Source organism: Cervus canadensis, chromosome 1 (genome assembly GCF_019320065.1).
Source record: "Cervus canadensis isolate Bull #8, Minnesota chromosome 1, ASM1932006v1, whole genome shotgun sequence".
Taxonomy (NCBI): Eukaryota; Metazoa; Chordata; class Mammalia; order Artiodactyla; family Cervidae; genus Cervus; species Cervus canadensis.
In genome coordinates, this window is record NC_057386.1 from 59552649 (window position 1) to 59568201 (window position 15553).

General features: G+C 36.9%; 3 pseudogenes; 2 read left to right on the forward strand and 1 right to left on the reverse strand.

The window, feature by feature from the left end:
• Window positions 1-705: 705 nt before the first annotated feature.
• Window positions 706-5436, reverse strand: LOC122438215 (annotated as a pseudogene).
• A 16-nt stretch (window positions 5437-5452) lies between these two features.
• On the forward strand, window positions 5453-7576 carry LOC122438275 (annotated as a pseudogene).
• Window positions 7577-13468: 5892 nt separating this feature from the next.
• LOC122438325 lies at window positions 13469-14348 on the forward strand (annotated as a pseudogene).
• The last annotated feature ends 1205 nt before the right edge of the window (window positions 14349-15553 follow it).

Genomic DNA, 15553 nt, shown 5'->3' on the forward strand with positions numbered 1-15553 from the left:
TGGACTGTCCTCCACCAAGTTCCTCTGTCCATGGGGATTTTCCAGGCAAGAATATTGGAGTGGGTTGTCATGCCCTCTTCTAGGGGATCTTCCTAACCCAGGGAAAGAATCCAGGTCTCCCATATTGCAAGGAGATTCTTTACCATCTGAGCCACCAAGAAAGCCCATGGACAACATTAGATGATCATTATTTAGCCTATATCACTCTGAAAGTATGACATGTGCAGAAGTTTACTTTTTTTTCTTTTAAACTGAAGGTGATATTTTAAAAGAACAGTGAAGTTTAAAAATCACATTAAATTTATATGAGTTATAGGATAGATATCATATATATGTGTGTGTGTGTGTATGTATATGTGTGTATATATATATATATATATATATATTTTTTTTTTCCCCCTGAAAAGATTGTATCCCATTGTGGCTCAGTCACTGAAGAATCCACATGCACTGTGGAAGACATGGGTTCCATCCCTGGATTGGGAAGATCTCCTGGAGGAGGGCATGGCAACCCACTTCACTATTCTTGGCTGGAGAGTCTCCATGGACAGAGAAGCCTAGTGGACTGCAGTCCATGGAGCTGCAAAGGGTAGGACACGAATGAGCAAATAAGCACATGTTTGAAGAAAAATGTAATAACCATCAACACACTGTATAAAGCACACTTAAGAAAGTGCTTTCCTTTATCTCTCTTCTCACTCAAAATTACATTGGGTGAGAAAAGATTTTGGTGTTGGCTAATTTTCTGATGGTCTCCTTCACATCACTATTTCTAAGGCTGTAGATAGGGGATTTAGCATGGGGATCACTAATGTGAAAAGCACAGTGGCTACTTTGATGAAGAGACATGAGCTTCTGGAGTTGGGTACACATTAGAGAAGAAGGATGACCCCTTGGAAAATGGTGATGGCGCTCAGGTTGGAGGCACAGGTGGAGAAGGCTTTTTGGACTCCACCGGCTGAAGGCATTTTGATGATTGTGACAACTATGAAAACATAAGAGGTGAGAATAATCAGGAGGTGACACACCTCATTGAGAGTAGAAATGATAAAACATGTCATCTGACTGAAGTAAGAGTCAGAGCAAGAGGCAGAGATGATGCAGAATACTCACAGCCAAAGTGATATATGACGTTAGAACCACAGAAAGACAGCTCCAAAGGAGAACATGTGATTGTCAAGGAACACATTCCACCCCATGTGTAGGTTCCAGCTACCAGGAGGCTGCAGAGCTTAGGAGACACACCACTGTGTTGAACAGGGGTTACAAACAGCCACAAACCGGTCATAGGCCATCACTCCTAGAATGAACATTTCTGTAATCACAAGTGTGCAACCAAAGAAGAATTGCATCATGCAACCCATGTAGAAGATGGTCCTTAAATCCACAATGAAGATCTCTAAGTGTTTGGGTGTGGTTATATAAGAGTAACAAAAATCAAGAAAGGAGAGATGGCTGAGAAAGAAGTACATGGGGGTGTGAAGTTTGGGATTGATTCTGATGATCACAATCACACCCAGATTCCCCAGCACAGAGACTGTATAGATGGCAAAGAAGATCAAGAAGAGGGGCACCTGGAGCTGTGGATATTCTGAGAAGCCCGAGAGGACGAAGGTCATTCCAGCACTCTGATTTCTCTCATCCATCACTATGGTTCCTGCCAGAGAAAATCAGAGTTCACCCTAAGCAACCAGACAGGACAGAAATAGAGGGTTGTTGTTTTCTCTTTTCCCCAGCCTGGACAGGTGATTGGTCTGCAGTGGTGAAGTCTGAGATTTCCCGGGAATGCAGATAAGACATGGTTGGAGCCCAAATGGTACACTGTGTGTCTACAGGTGTGGAGAGTGCAAGTGAGCTTCTGATGGAGGGGTAAGGAGAGGATGGATAGGGATGAACTGAGTGTCAAGGTGACTCAGAAAATGTCCTTGTTTGAATTTTCTCAACCTTCTCAGCTCTATCTCCCTTTTCTCCACATGGATAATTACTTTATTTAGCTTCATTTAATTGAACTTGTTGATTACACTTGCAAATTCTTATGTTTGTTCAGGCCACTCTAACTGTTCAAGATGTCTTCTGTTTTTCTCTCACTTTTCCTTAGTGCTCTTCAATCAGAGAGAGGCTTCCCAGGTAGTGCAGTGGTAAAGAATCCTCCTGATAGTTCAGGTGATTCAAGGGGCATGAGTTCAATCCCTGGGTAAGGCAGATCCCCAGGGGAAAGAATTGGCAACCCACTCCAGTAGCCTTGCTGGTGCAATCTGATGTATGGAAGAGCCTGGTAGACTACAGTCCATGGACTCGCAAGTCACATAACTGAGAGATTCAGCACCCGCCTTATTAGAGAAGCCTCGGTTTTATGTCCCCTTAATGATTTCACCAACAGCCCAAATATTTCAAAGTTTAAGTTTTTCAAGACACATAGTGGCGGGGGGATGTAGTGCCATTTCTTTCTTCCTAATATCTTAATATGCTGACCACCTTTAACTTATATGGCCCATGTGTAATGGATTTTATTTCTCTTTTTAAATCTCTAGTGTGACAAGTAGAATTAGAGGTGTGTTTTTTTCTTCCCCAGTGAAAAATCTGTCATGTTTCATCATTGTAATACTAAATCCCTTCTAAAGGTAAGTAAAATAACAAAATATAATGATACCAATTGAAAAGTAACAATTAGACAAATCTGTGAGATCCTCCTAAGCTAGTATTTTGAAAGAATCCATAGACATGAGACACTTTAAAAATTTCACTTTTGTGGGTCTGTCACAGATTTACTAACCTAGAATCTTTATAGAGTGTGTCCTACCAAGCTGCTTAGAACATGAAGAAACAATAATAATATAATTATTTTTTTTCAAAGTACTGACCTTACTGCTGAGCATCAAACTCAGAGCACAAATTTTAATTTTGCTTAAGATTTTGTGTTTATTTTTCTAGGTGACATACTTATTCTCAGCCAATTATTTTGTGTACATACCATGGAGCAAGTCAATTAGAAATCACTGAATGGCTGCATTAAAAAAGGCATACATGATTTATTAACACAAGTGTTAACATGATTTCAGTGTTAAATCAGTAGATAGGAAGACTCACTTCTCTTTGCTGGGAGAGTTACCTGGGAAGCTTAGAAAGGGGCAGTAGTTATCTGATATTTTCTAATACCATGTGTCTCATATACATTTCATAATATTTTAGAAAAGGTGTTATATATATATATTTATATAATATAAATGATATAAAATATAATGTTTTATAATACACAATAATTTAATAATAGAAAGTCTAAAATGTAATAATCAAAACACATTTATAAATATAATATTTAATAATTTAAATACTTAATATAAAAATAAACATAATTTTGAAGACTATATTAAATTGCATTTTTCAGTATGACTATGGACATTTAAACTAATACACATGAGTAAGGACTATTTATTTCCAAACATTTTCACTGCAGATGTATCCCATGCAAATACAAAAAAAAGATAAACCTTGGGTACAATTAAAGTACAAATCTCAAGAGATCAAAGGTGTTAATTGACCAATTCTTTTATGATATACATTTGTGAGTTTAAAAAGAGATTATGGCATAAAAAGACAGTTTAATACTAGATTTCTGAAGACAATCCTTTATCATGAGACTGCTTTATAAAAACACTGAGGACAAAATTAATTCTGAATACAAATCTAAATTTGAGCTAAAAGATAGATTTGAATTCTTGAGAAGATACATGCAAATAAACAATTACTTTGCTAATTTGGCTCTTATTTTATCCTGTCATTGGAAGGTGTTATACGTATTTTCCATAATCATCATCAAAACCACCACCATTTTCCCCATCAACTTCCTGATATCATTAGGGACCCATTATGTTAGAAATAGAGCTCTGTGATAACAGACACAGCAGAAGCTAAAATAGCCACAGATACAAGACGTCTTATTGGGAATTCATAGAGTTCAGAATTATAGATGGGGCAAATATAGTTATGTGTCAAAAATTGTGATGGATTTTGCAAGTATTACACAATATTTTCTCTTCCTGTTGCTTGATCATAAACCTGAAAAAAGGTGGAAGAGTCATGAAAGAAAAGGGAGTTTCCTTTTGATGAGTAAATCTCAGGTAAGTCTAATTGTATCATCCTTTTCTTTTCATTATTGCATAGTTAAATGGCAACTGACTCCAGTACTCTTGCCTGGAAAATCCCAAGGATGGAGAAGCGTAGTAGGCTACAGTCCATGGGGTTGCAAAGAGTCAGAAACAACTGAGTGACTCCACATTTCCCACATGTGTGTTTCCCACAATGAGACAGTTTTTATTTTTATATACTTGCACCTTCCAGCAACCTTTAAGAAAAGTGCCTTTAATGACAGCCAAGACAAAATGTCTTCATTGACTAAATACTAAATAAAGGAATGAATGGATAAATAAATAGGAGCACTGTGAGCATGAGAGATACTAAGGGATTAAGTATATTTTATAAGACAGATTCCTTTGGGTTACTCAAGCAGAGTGCCACATGTCTGAAATAAACCACATTAATATCACACCAGTTTCAGTTTTACTTATTTATTATGTTTATGTCAATATAACTAGCAAATAAGTTATTTGATTTTTAGTTAAATCACTGTATATTTTAATTTTCTGTTTTAAACATAACAAATCATACTCATTTTACCATTTGTAGGCTTCTTTGCATCATATTATTGAGTTGAATCCTGCTATGGGCAATGAATTAGTAATTGCCTGATGTTGTAGCCAAGTGTTTCATGTTGAAAATAAACCACAGAGGCAAAACCTGTGGTTTATTTGGCTGCACCATAGACTATGTTCCGCATTTAGAAATGTTCACCAATAGAAAGAAGGGTATGTGATAGGAAAGAAATATAGAGAATTTTAGTATTAACATGTAAAATAAGCAGGATGTTTCTTTCCTTTTATGTTAATATATAAGTCCCCTATATATGAATGAGTTCTGTTCCTAGAGCACACTGGTAAGTCCAGTTTGTTTGTTAAGTCCAACAAAGTTCGCCTAGGTACCCAGGTAACACAATCAACTATATAGTTTTGTCCTGTAGTAGGTTTATAATAATTTTTGCACAACTAATGCATAAAAAACAAACACAAAAGAGAAAGGAAATATTTTTAATCTTACAGTACAGTACCTTGAAAAGTGCAGTACTACGGAACAACAGTTGGCATACAGGGGCCGGCACTGAGTGAACAGACAAGAAAAGTTACCGACTGAAGGGAAGAGAGGAGCTGGGAGATGGCAGAGCTGAAGACTGTCAGCAATAGTAACAGGGCAAGCTGCGATGTCCTCAGGCTTGACGCTGATGCACAGGTTCTTGTTCCTTGCCAGATTCAGTTCTATCAATGAATACCCTCTTGAAAAATTGATCCAGAGGTGTCTGAGTAGTAGCTCTTTTATTCTTGTCATAGATGACAGGCTGGCAATGGATTGTATTCTGAACGGCTGCTGCAGCTTTCATGCACCATTCTACATTTGGGTCCTGAGCCTCAAAAAACTAACAGTGCCTCCTCAAATAAATAAAATCCCCTTACCATTTCCTGAATCTCTTCTGAGCAGTGCCAGCTATATCACTGTTGCCTTTATGGTTGCTTCCGCCCAACCTGCACCTGAAATAAAGATCCTGCACTGCTGTACTCCACACAGCAATGCACAGTGATATACACAGAAGAGCAGTCGATTGCAGAGGATGGACAGTGTCTGACAGACATGTAAGCTGACATGTGAGTGAACATGTGAACTCACATTTGCATCTTTGAAAGTGCACAACTTGGGGGTTCATGTTAGGGAACACACACATACACACATATATATATGTGTGTGTGTTAATCACTCAGTTGTGTCCAAATCTTTGTGACCCCATGGACTCTAGCTCACCAGGGTCCTCTGTCCATGGGATTCTCCAGGCTAGAATGCTGGAGTGGTTGCCATGCCCTTCTCCATATTATATATATATATATATATATATATATATATATATATATATATATATATATATCACTTACTATATGTAAATATATGCATATGTTTATACATAATATTTTGTAAAATATATATTTTATAAATTATATACATATATATTTACAAAATTTAGCAAGCCTTATTGAGTCCAAGGAACTATTAGATATGCCCATTGAAGATCTCATTAAGCACCTAAAACAACCCTGTAAAGTAGTTATTGGCTGTTGAAATCTTATGACTGCCACACAAGGTATCATTACATTTTAAAATTTAAACTTCCAGCTGAGCTTCATGTTTTCTAAGAATAATACATAATCAATTATAGTATGTAAGTTTTTAAGTATATGAATTGGGTCCCAGTAATAGATAAGGGAAGAGGAAATTTCTAGAGAAATTGCTTTAAAAAGCAATCCAGATAGATTTTTTTTAAAGAGTGTAACCAATTCCAATGAATGTGAACTTTGAATTTTTGAATACGGTTTGTTAGTTCTATTTTTTTTAATTAAAATCATGTACAAATTCTCAATTAACTTGAAGTCACTTAATATCTGCTTACCATCACTTACTCTCTCATTATGGGAATCTAGGTCAGTGCTGCTTATCATGCCTTTGGACTTGAATTTCCTCTAACTTTTCTTATCATTTTTCAGCATAGAAGTCAAGGGTCTGAGTTGACAGAAATCAGTTCTTCATCCTCCACGGATTTGCAAATCACCCTAAGCTACAACTCAGCTTCTACATGATGTTTCTTTTTATTTATCTCTTCACTGTTTTGGGGAATCTTGGACTAATTCTGTTAATCAGAATCGACTCTCAGCTCCACACACCTATGTACTTTTTTTCTTAGCAATTTAGCATTCATTGATATATTTTATTCCTCTGCTGTAACACCCAAGGCACTGGTAAATCTCCAGTCAATTCAGAAAACCATCTCCTTCATTGGCTGCTTTGTTCAAATGTACTTTTTTTGTGGGTTTAGTGTGTAGTGAGTGATTTCTTCTGGGGTCCATGGCCTATGACAACTATGTAGCTATCTGCAATCCCTTACTGTATTTCGTGGTCATGTCCCAGGAGGTGTGCAGGTGGTTGGGAGTCATCCCTTATATGATTGGCTTCACCAATTCTCTGGTCTCCATCTGTGTGATCAGCACATTGGCATTCTGTGATTCCAGCATCAATCACTTTTTCTGCAACACCACAGCTCTTCTAGCTCTGTTCTTCATGGATGCCTTCAACACAGAAATGGTGATCTTTGTTTTAGCTGGCTTCACCCTTCTTAGATCTCTCTTCATCATCACAGTCACCTACATTGCCATCATTTCAACCATCCTGCAGATCCAGTCTGCAGCAGGCAGACAGAAAGTATTTTCTACCTGTGTGTCCCACATCATGGGGGTGACTGTCTTCTATGGGCCCCTGCTTTTCACATATTTGCAGCCTGATAACACATCCTCCTTGACCCAGGCACAGGTGGCATCTGTAATCTATACCATTGTCATTCCAGTGCTGAATCTGCTTATCTATAGTTTGAGCAACAAAGATGTAAAAAAATGCTCTCCTGAAAGCATTTCAAAAACTGTTTCCATGACAAATCTGTACATGTTGCAATTAAAGCAAACCTGAAGTGTTTCAGGCATTCAATGGCTCAAAAATTTGGGAACTAGTAGAGTAACCCCCAAAAGAATAAGACAAAATAAATGGTAACAGAGTCATGATATGCAGGAGGTGAATTATCATTTGATTTGTTGATATAGAATCCTGGATCACCATGGAAAGAGTTCATTTCAGTAAATAAATTATTCAGACATAGACATGCACAGAGTTGTAAAGCATCTGAATGGTGGCTAAACCCCACTTGTGGTTATGCCATCACACGGCAAAATGCTGAACTACTGTTAAGTTGATGTTTCATAAGTTTTGACATTCTGTTTTCTCCACCATCAACAATTTAAGAGTAGAAAATTGGTAGACTAAGAAATGATGACACAAATATTATTAACAAGAAATGATTGCTGATTAGCTGAGAGGAAGTGAAAGCATAGAGAAATAATAAAAGCAATTATAAATCTGTGGTCAGAAGGGAATGGTTAGGGTTAGAGTATTAATTTCCATGAGGTGTAAGCACAAGTGATAAGAGGACGTTGGGTAATACAGAGAAATCTCTTGGTAATGTGCATTCATTTTGCATGACAGTTGAAATTCTTACCATTTATCTATGAAACCTCATCTTATGAAGTAGAGAATATTTAAAAAAAACACAGAGTTCCATTTCTTAACAAATACAAAGTGATTGACTCCCTAAGTTCAAAGACTCAATAAACTGCATGTGTGTGTGTGTGTGTGTGTGTGTGTGTGTGTGTGTAGATTAATAAAGCACTGGCTATACACAATTCCTGAGGCATTTTGGAGGTATCTATAGAGATGGAGGCTCATATGCTAAAGAGTCTGCCTGCACTGCAGGAGACTGGGGCTTGATCCCTAGGTCGGGAAGATCCCCTGGAAAATGGAATGGCCACCCACTCCAGTATTCTTGCTGGAGAATTCCATGGACAAGAATTCCTGGCAGGCTACAGTCTGTGGTATCCCAAAGAATTGGACATGACTTAGCAACTGAGTACACATGCACATTAGCACTCAAAAACTGTTAGTTTTGTTGAAAATTATATTTAAGAAATTATTTCAAAGACATCTGTCATGGTCTGGGTGTGAGTTGGAAAATAACTTCTAGACATGAGACAGAGCAAGAGGGAAATAAAGTTTATTAGAGTGGGAGATGCTGTTAGAACAGTGGACCAGCTCAAGGGAGAACTGAAGTTGAACAGGGATCCTTAGTCCACTTTTATACCCATGGTACAAGGAGTGGGATAAGGATCTGGCAGATTATTTGCTGATTGGATGAGGCATGTATACTGGGTGGGGGTGGGGAAGAGTAAGGCGAATGTCTTCTCCCCTCCTATGGGGTAGGAGGGGACACAGGCTATGCTGCTCAGGAGGACCTGAAACCCATTAATAGTGACAGCATGGGGGAGGGAAGGACGATAAGGATCTGGTGTTTCTGTTCCTGTAATCCAAGACTTTCCTTGGTTTTATCTGCTCTTTTGTCCTTGGGTCACCACAACATCTTTCATTTGTAAATATATTTTCAAATCACATTTTCCTTAGTGGTTAGGACATTGAAATTAGTGTATAGAGAATTATACATTGTATAGGTGATTTTAAGTAATTGAATTCCACTGGTTAGGTATTATTGAAATATGTTTCTATTTGGAGCAAAGAAAGCTTTATTCTAAGGTTAAGCAAGGAGGATGTGGTGTTCATGTTCAAGCGGCTTCCCAGCTGACTAGTGGTAAAGAACTCGTCTGCCAATGGAAGAAACATAAGAGATGAGAATTCAATTTCTAGGTGGGGAAGATCCCTTAGAGGAGGGCATGGCAAACCACTGCAGCATTCCTGTCTGGAGAATCTGATGGGCAGAGGAGCCGGCAAACTACATTTCATTGCATCGCAGAGCCAGACATGACTGAAGTGAGTTAGTACACATGCACACATGTTCAAAAGACCCAAGCTCTCAGATGATTTTCAAGGAAAAAATTTTATAGGCAAAATTTTCAGGGAGTTCTGCAGGATACTTGACCTTCCTCTGATTGGTTGGTGGTGAGGTCACAGGGTGGTGTTCCAGGAGTTTGCTTCCTGGTACCAGCCAGTCTGGTGTCCCTGAGCTTCTGCTCAGCCTGAAGTTACCATCCTGCACCTGGGTGGGGCCTTAGTTCCTATAGAAGATCTCAGTGACATGCATTGTTATGTACCTCCGTTGTGGAGGAAGCAGGACACTGGCCTGTTACTACGATATTGTTTCTTTCCGTGTGTGCTCACTGACCTAAACAGTTATTGTTTGAATATGTCCTTCAGAACTCAGGAAAGGTCAAGGAGGATGAAAACCTTCTTTCTACAAATAGGAAACTAGGGACAAGAAAATGCATTTGTACCTGGGAGGGCCCCACAGGTCCTACCGGGCTTCAATCCCTCTTTTCTTTGATAATCCTCAAATTTGTGGGGAACAGGTATTGGACAAGGAAGGGAATAACATTTTGGATAGAGATGTTAATCATAAACTCAGCAGAGGAGCTCGGTTTTATGAGGACTTTGTATCAACATGACAAAATAAATGGTCATTGTCAAATAAAAAATAAATATTCTGAAAGCATAATCCTAAACTTTAACAAAATGAGTTTCAACACTGGGACATTACTGATCAAGAAGAGCTTGCTTCTGTTAATTTTGCAGTCACCATGGTTATTGAGGTGGCTTTACACTGAAAATAACTGAGAGTTTCTCAGTTGGCTTAACTCTCTAAGTTGTCTGTCCTCAAATAAGTTTACACTGACGTTTTAATTTCTAAAGATTCCTGTTTTAGCAGGAGACAAAGAAGTGCTATCTTTTGATGAATAGAATTACCCTGCCTCAAATGAAGAACACATAAAAAAGTAGCTTCTTTATAAACACCAATAAATTATTACCTGAAATTCTGGATTTATGAGCAAACTTTCTTGTAAGATTCACGTTTAAATCGACATAAACATTGATTTCATTATCATGAATCAGCAGAAAATTTATAATAATATTGTAATCTGATATTTAGTCAGATTTAGACCCTTTTAGAGTATTCTTCGTATTGGGCAAATAATCCTCAGCAAGATATTTAATATTTGGTGAACACTTCTGCAGGGGCAGAGATTACTTTGCTGACAAAGGTTTGTATAGTCAAAGCTATGGTTTTTCCAGTAGTCATATATGAATGAGAGTTGGACCATAAAGAAGGCTGAAAACCAAATAATCAATGCTTTTGAACTGTGGTGTTGGAGAAGACTCTTAAGAGTCCCTTGGACTGCAAGGAGATCAAACCAGTCAATCCTAAAGGAAATAATTCCTGAATATTCATTGGAAGGACTGATGCTGAAGCTGAAGCTCCAATACTTTGGCCACCTGATATGAACAGCCTACTCATTAGAAAAGACCCTGGTGCTAGGAAACATTGAAGGCAGGATGAGAAGGGGATGACAGAGGATGAGATGGTTGGGTGGCATCACCAACTCAGTGGACATGAGTTTGAATAAACTTCAGCTGATGGTGAAGGACAGGGAAGCCTGGCATGCTACAGCCCTTGGGGTCACAAAGAGTCAGACACAACTCAGCGACTGAACTGAACTCTGGAGGAAAGTTGGTCAAGGGGTATCAGTCAATGCATAAGGCATTTAATTATGGGATTTATGAAAGGTTAGCATAAAATTGGTCACATTATATTATGAAATTTTAGTTATAAAATGCAGATGGATATTGACTATATAGTATAAGTATACAAATGGAGAATAATACAATTAAGCATTTAATGAACAAAAATAGCTCAGACATTCACCAAAATTTGAGTTTGATTATCTTCATATCATTTTTGAATTTTGTTATATATTCATTTTCTTTTTGGGTATGCTATATTTTAGTATGTGGTGGTTATCTTTAGAAATCATTTTTTTTTTTTCACCACAAAACACATACACATGCATAGAAGAACACAAGGGAAATTTTGGAGCTGATGGCCAGGTTTAGAACCTTAAATGTGGTGATGGCATTTGAATATATGCAGATGTCCAAATTCATTAATAAGTATATAGTAAATGTGTGTAAATCTTCCTGTATCAATTCTACTTCAGGAGAAGGCAATGGCAACCCACTCCAGTATTCTTGCCTGGAGAATCCCAGGGACAGAGGAGCCTGGTGGGCTGCTGTCTATGGGGTCACACAAAGTCGGACACGACTGAAGCAACTTCGCAACAGCAGCAGCAAAGCTTAAAAAATCAGTTCTGATCACCCCTGGAAGAATTTTCTTTTTTATATTTGGAGATTTCATTTTGTATCATTTAATGGACATATTTACTCTTAGCATAGTGTCACACATATATTTAAATATGCAATATAACTATGAAATTTCATTGTAAAAAATGTATCTTTCTATCCCTGATGGTTACAGTCATAGATTGACCATTTCTCTAGAAATGATTACTCTACCACCACTGGAATAAATTTAAACTATCACAAAGGAAAACTAAAGCATTGAGCTCTTTATTGTGTGGCTCCTAAGGGAAAATACAACCAGCTTTTCAAAACTTAGCACAGCTGCATTTAGTCCTTGAACTCTTGTCCGTGGAGACATGCAAAGCAATCTTTGATGGAAATTGTCCATACAGATGATCAGATGTTGCACAACCACCAATCCCCAGTATATGAGGTGCCCTGGAGTTTCCAGGATGAGAGGCAAAGTGTATTCTACTCTGTATTCATACACAGTTAGATCTCTGGTGTTCTATTTTAGACACAACTTCCTGACAAATTTTACATTTGAACAACAGTTGAACAAAATTTCTATGTTGATTTACTTTTCCCACAGAATGCAACAAAATGAGAGAATTAAAATTTAAAAAAAAAATCAAAAATACTATGTAATAGAAATTCTCAGTTGGAATGGCCTTCATATTTTATTCATGAGGGAAACTGTCCTACTTCTAGTCAGATAATACTGGAAATAGTTGTTCCTCCACCAACGTTGGCTGCTGGTAATTATTATCTTGAAAATCAGAAAGTTTTAGTTAGGTTCAAATAAAACAGGGACATGAGAGAAGCAGGCATACAGATATTATTTAACCTTACCCAGGGCTTGTGAAAGATGACACTGATGTAATCAAGGTCTTCAAGGAATGTATGTATTTTAGAAATATAATTTTTGTAGAAATTTGGTTTTGAATATCAAGTTATGAAAACACATATATTTTTTGGAAGTTAATCCTAATATACGGTCTAGGATTTTTAACACACCCTACTGAAATCCAAAGATTGAAATTTATATTTCATTAGTATTAAATCATATTGGAAAAAAAATAATTGTGCATAATGTATTGAAACAATTATTTAATTATTGTTTTATATCTAGCATTTGTTTGTCAGAGTTGCTGAAATTAATTATGAATAGTAATTAGTACTATGGGCATACACTCTGTGATCAATCTATCTTCATAGAATTACTGAGACAACACATACTAGCTCTGACTCTGGATAAATTACATAAATTCTCTATGTACATTTTTAATCTAAAAATGTGACTAATATTAATATATATGGTATAATTTTCTCAATGGAATTAAATGCTTTAATAAAGTGAAATATTTAGAACACTATAAGACTATTTCTAATTTTCCAATACAGTAGTTTTTAGTATATTACGTGTAAATGTCAACTTATACACATTTCTATATTTAGCAATCAGGTAAAGATTTTTTTCTCTTCATAACTGACGCATTCCCCAATATGATCCCTTTTCAGAAAAAGCTAATATAAATATGCCATGTTGTTCATAGAAGCACAAATCTTTTTTGCAGTCATTCCTGCTAAGAATCAACTTTGAGTGCTCAACAGTTTGGAGAATTTGAACACCATGGGCAGAAGGAATATCATTCACGTGTCTGATTTCATCCTCATGGGACTAAGAGACTCTGAAGAGATCCGGCTGGTCCTCTTCACCCTCTTTCTACTAATATACCTGATCACTGTGCTGGGAAATGCAGGAATGATGTTGATAATCTGCCTCGATCTCCAGCTTCACACTCCCATGTATTTTTTCTTCAGTCACCTGTCATTTCTTGACCTCAAGATTCTCAACCGCCCTCACCCCTAAAACTTTAGACAACTTACTGACTTCCAACAAGTATATTTCACACCTGAACTGTTTCATCCAGATGAATTGTTTTGTCTTCGTGGTGTCACTGAATGTGTTCTTCTCTGCTCCATGGCCTATGATTGCTGTGTGATCTGCAACCCGCTGCATTACCCAGTTGTTATGTCCACTAGAACTGCTGCTCTCTTGTTATTGGATCCTTCTTGATTGGCTTCATTGACACCTTTGTCAACGTGCTTTGTTTGAACAAATTGCATTTCTGTGACTCTAGTGTAATCTATCACTTTTTCTGTGATGCATCCCCTGTTTTAGCCCTGTCCTGTACTGACACACATGCTATTGAAATCATAATATCCATTTTTGCTGGCTCCACCCTGGTGGTGTCTCTTATCACAATATCTGTGTCCTATGCGTCCATCCTGTCCACTATCCTGAAAATTACTTCCACTTCAGGGAAGCAAAATGCCTTCTCTACTTGTACCTTCCATCTCCTGTCAATCACCATCTTTTATCGCACTACAATTTTTACTTACGTAAAACCAAGTACGTCCTACTCTTTGGGAAAGGATCAAATGACTTCTGTTTTTTATAGTATTGCCATCCCCTTGCTGAATATGCTCATATACAGTCTTTGAAATAAATAAGTAAAAAATGCTCTCAGCAGAGTCTTACAGAAGAGAAAGAGCTCCAAACAATTAAAGTAACATTGATCCTAAACTTTTAAGCTCCTCTGGTTTTTTTTGTCCCTATAGTGTATTTCCTTGCTCTTTCTCCAAGAACAAATAGAAGTATTTATTTATTCTATTGATCCATCCTTTGTTTGAATAAATCTAATCTCAGGCCTTTCTAAGAATATGATTTTAGAAATCTACATTGTAATTGGAAACCATGAAACACGTTTAAACTATGGTCTCCATATGTATGTTTTTAAGGGCAACTGATTAACAAAATGAAAAGTATAGTTGTCAGTTTTTAAAGTGTGCTGTACAAATCCCCATACATAATCAAACTTTAAAGAATTTTATGATTGGAAAGAGCTCCATTTCGGGAAAAAACAATAGCAGTTTCAGAAATCATTTCCTTTACTTGGTGGAGAAGCAAGATAGCAGAGTGATTATGAGTACTTGGTTGGAAACCAAATTTTCAAGGATTTGGATTCCAAACCTTCTACACAATTGCCTGTTGAATGTTTAAAAAAAAAAATCACTGAAACTAAGTTTCGAGTTCCTAAACTGTACAGATAAGTAACAATTCCAGGTCCAAACAGTTACTGTAAATATTAAATCAGTTAATTGATGTTAACTTTTTAAGGTGATACTAATAAATATTGGCCATTATCATCAGAACATTCACATCCCTGCAGTATTTTCAATGCCCAATGCCTTTTTCATAATAAATATTCATGTGTAGTTTTATGAATTAGCTTTGGTTTATTTAAAGGACAAACACACAAAAAGAAACTAAATAAAAACTTAGCATTTCACAATTTTTCATTTAGAATGGAATGTGTCAATATTGGAGATATTTGAAAAATTTAAGGAAATTGATATGCCTAAGAAGTTATTCAGGGTTTTGTATGTGTTCTTCTAGATTGATAGTTTTTTTTTTTAATTAATTTATTTATTTTAATTTGAGGCTAATTACTTTACAATATTTTGGTGGTTTTTGCCATAATGTGACATGAATCAGCCATGGGTGTACATGTGTCCCCCATCCTAAACCCCCTCCCACTCCCCTCCCCATCCCATCCCTCAGGGTTGTCCCAGTGCACCGGCTTTGTGTGCCCTGTTGCATGCATTGAATTTGGACTGGTGATCTGTTTCACATATGGTAATATACATGTTT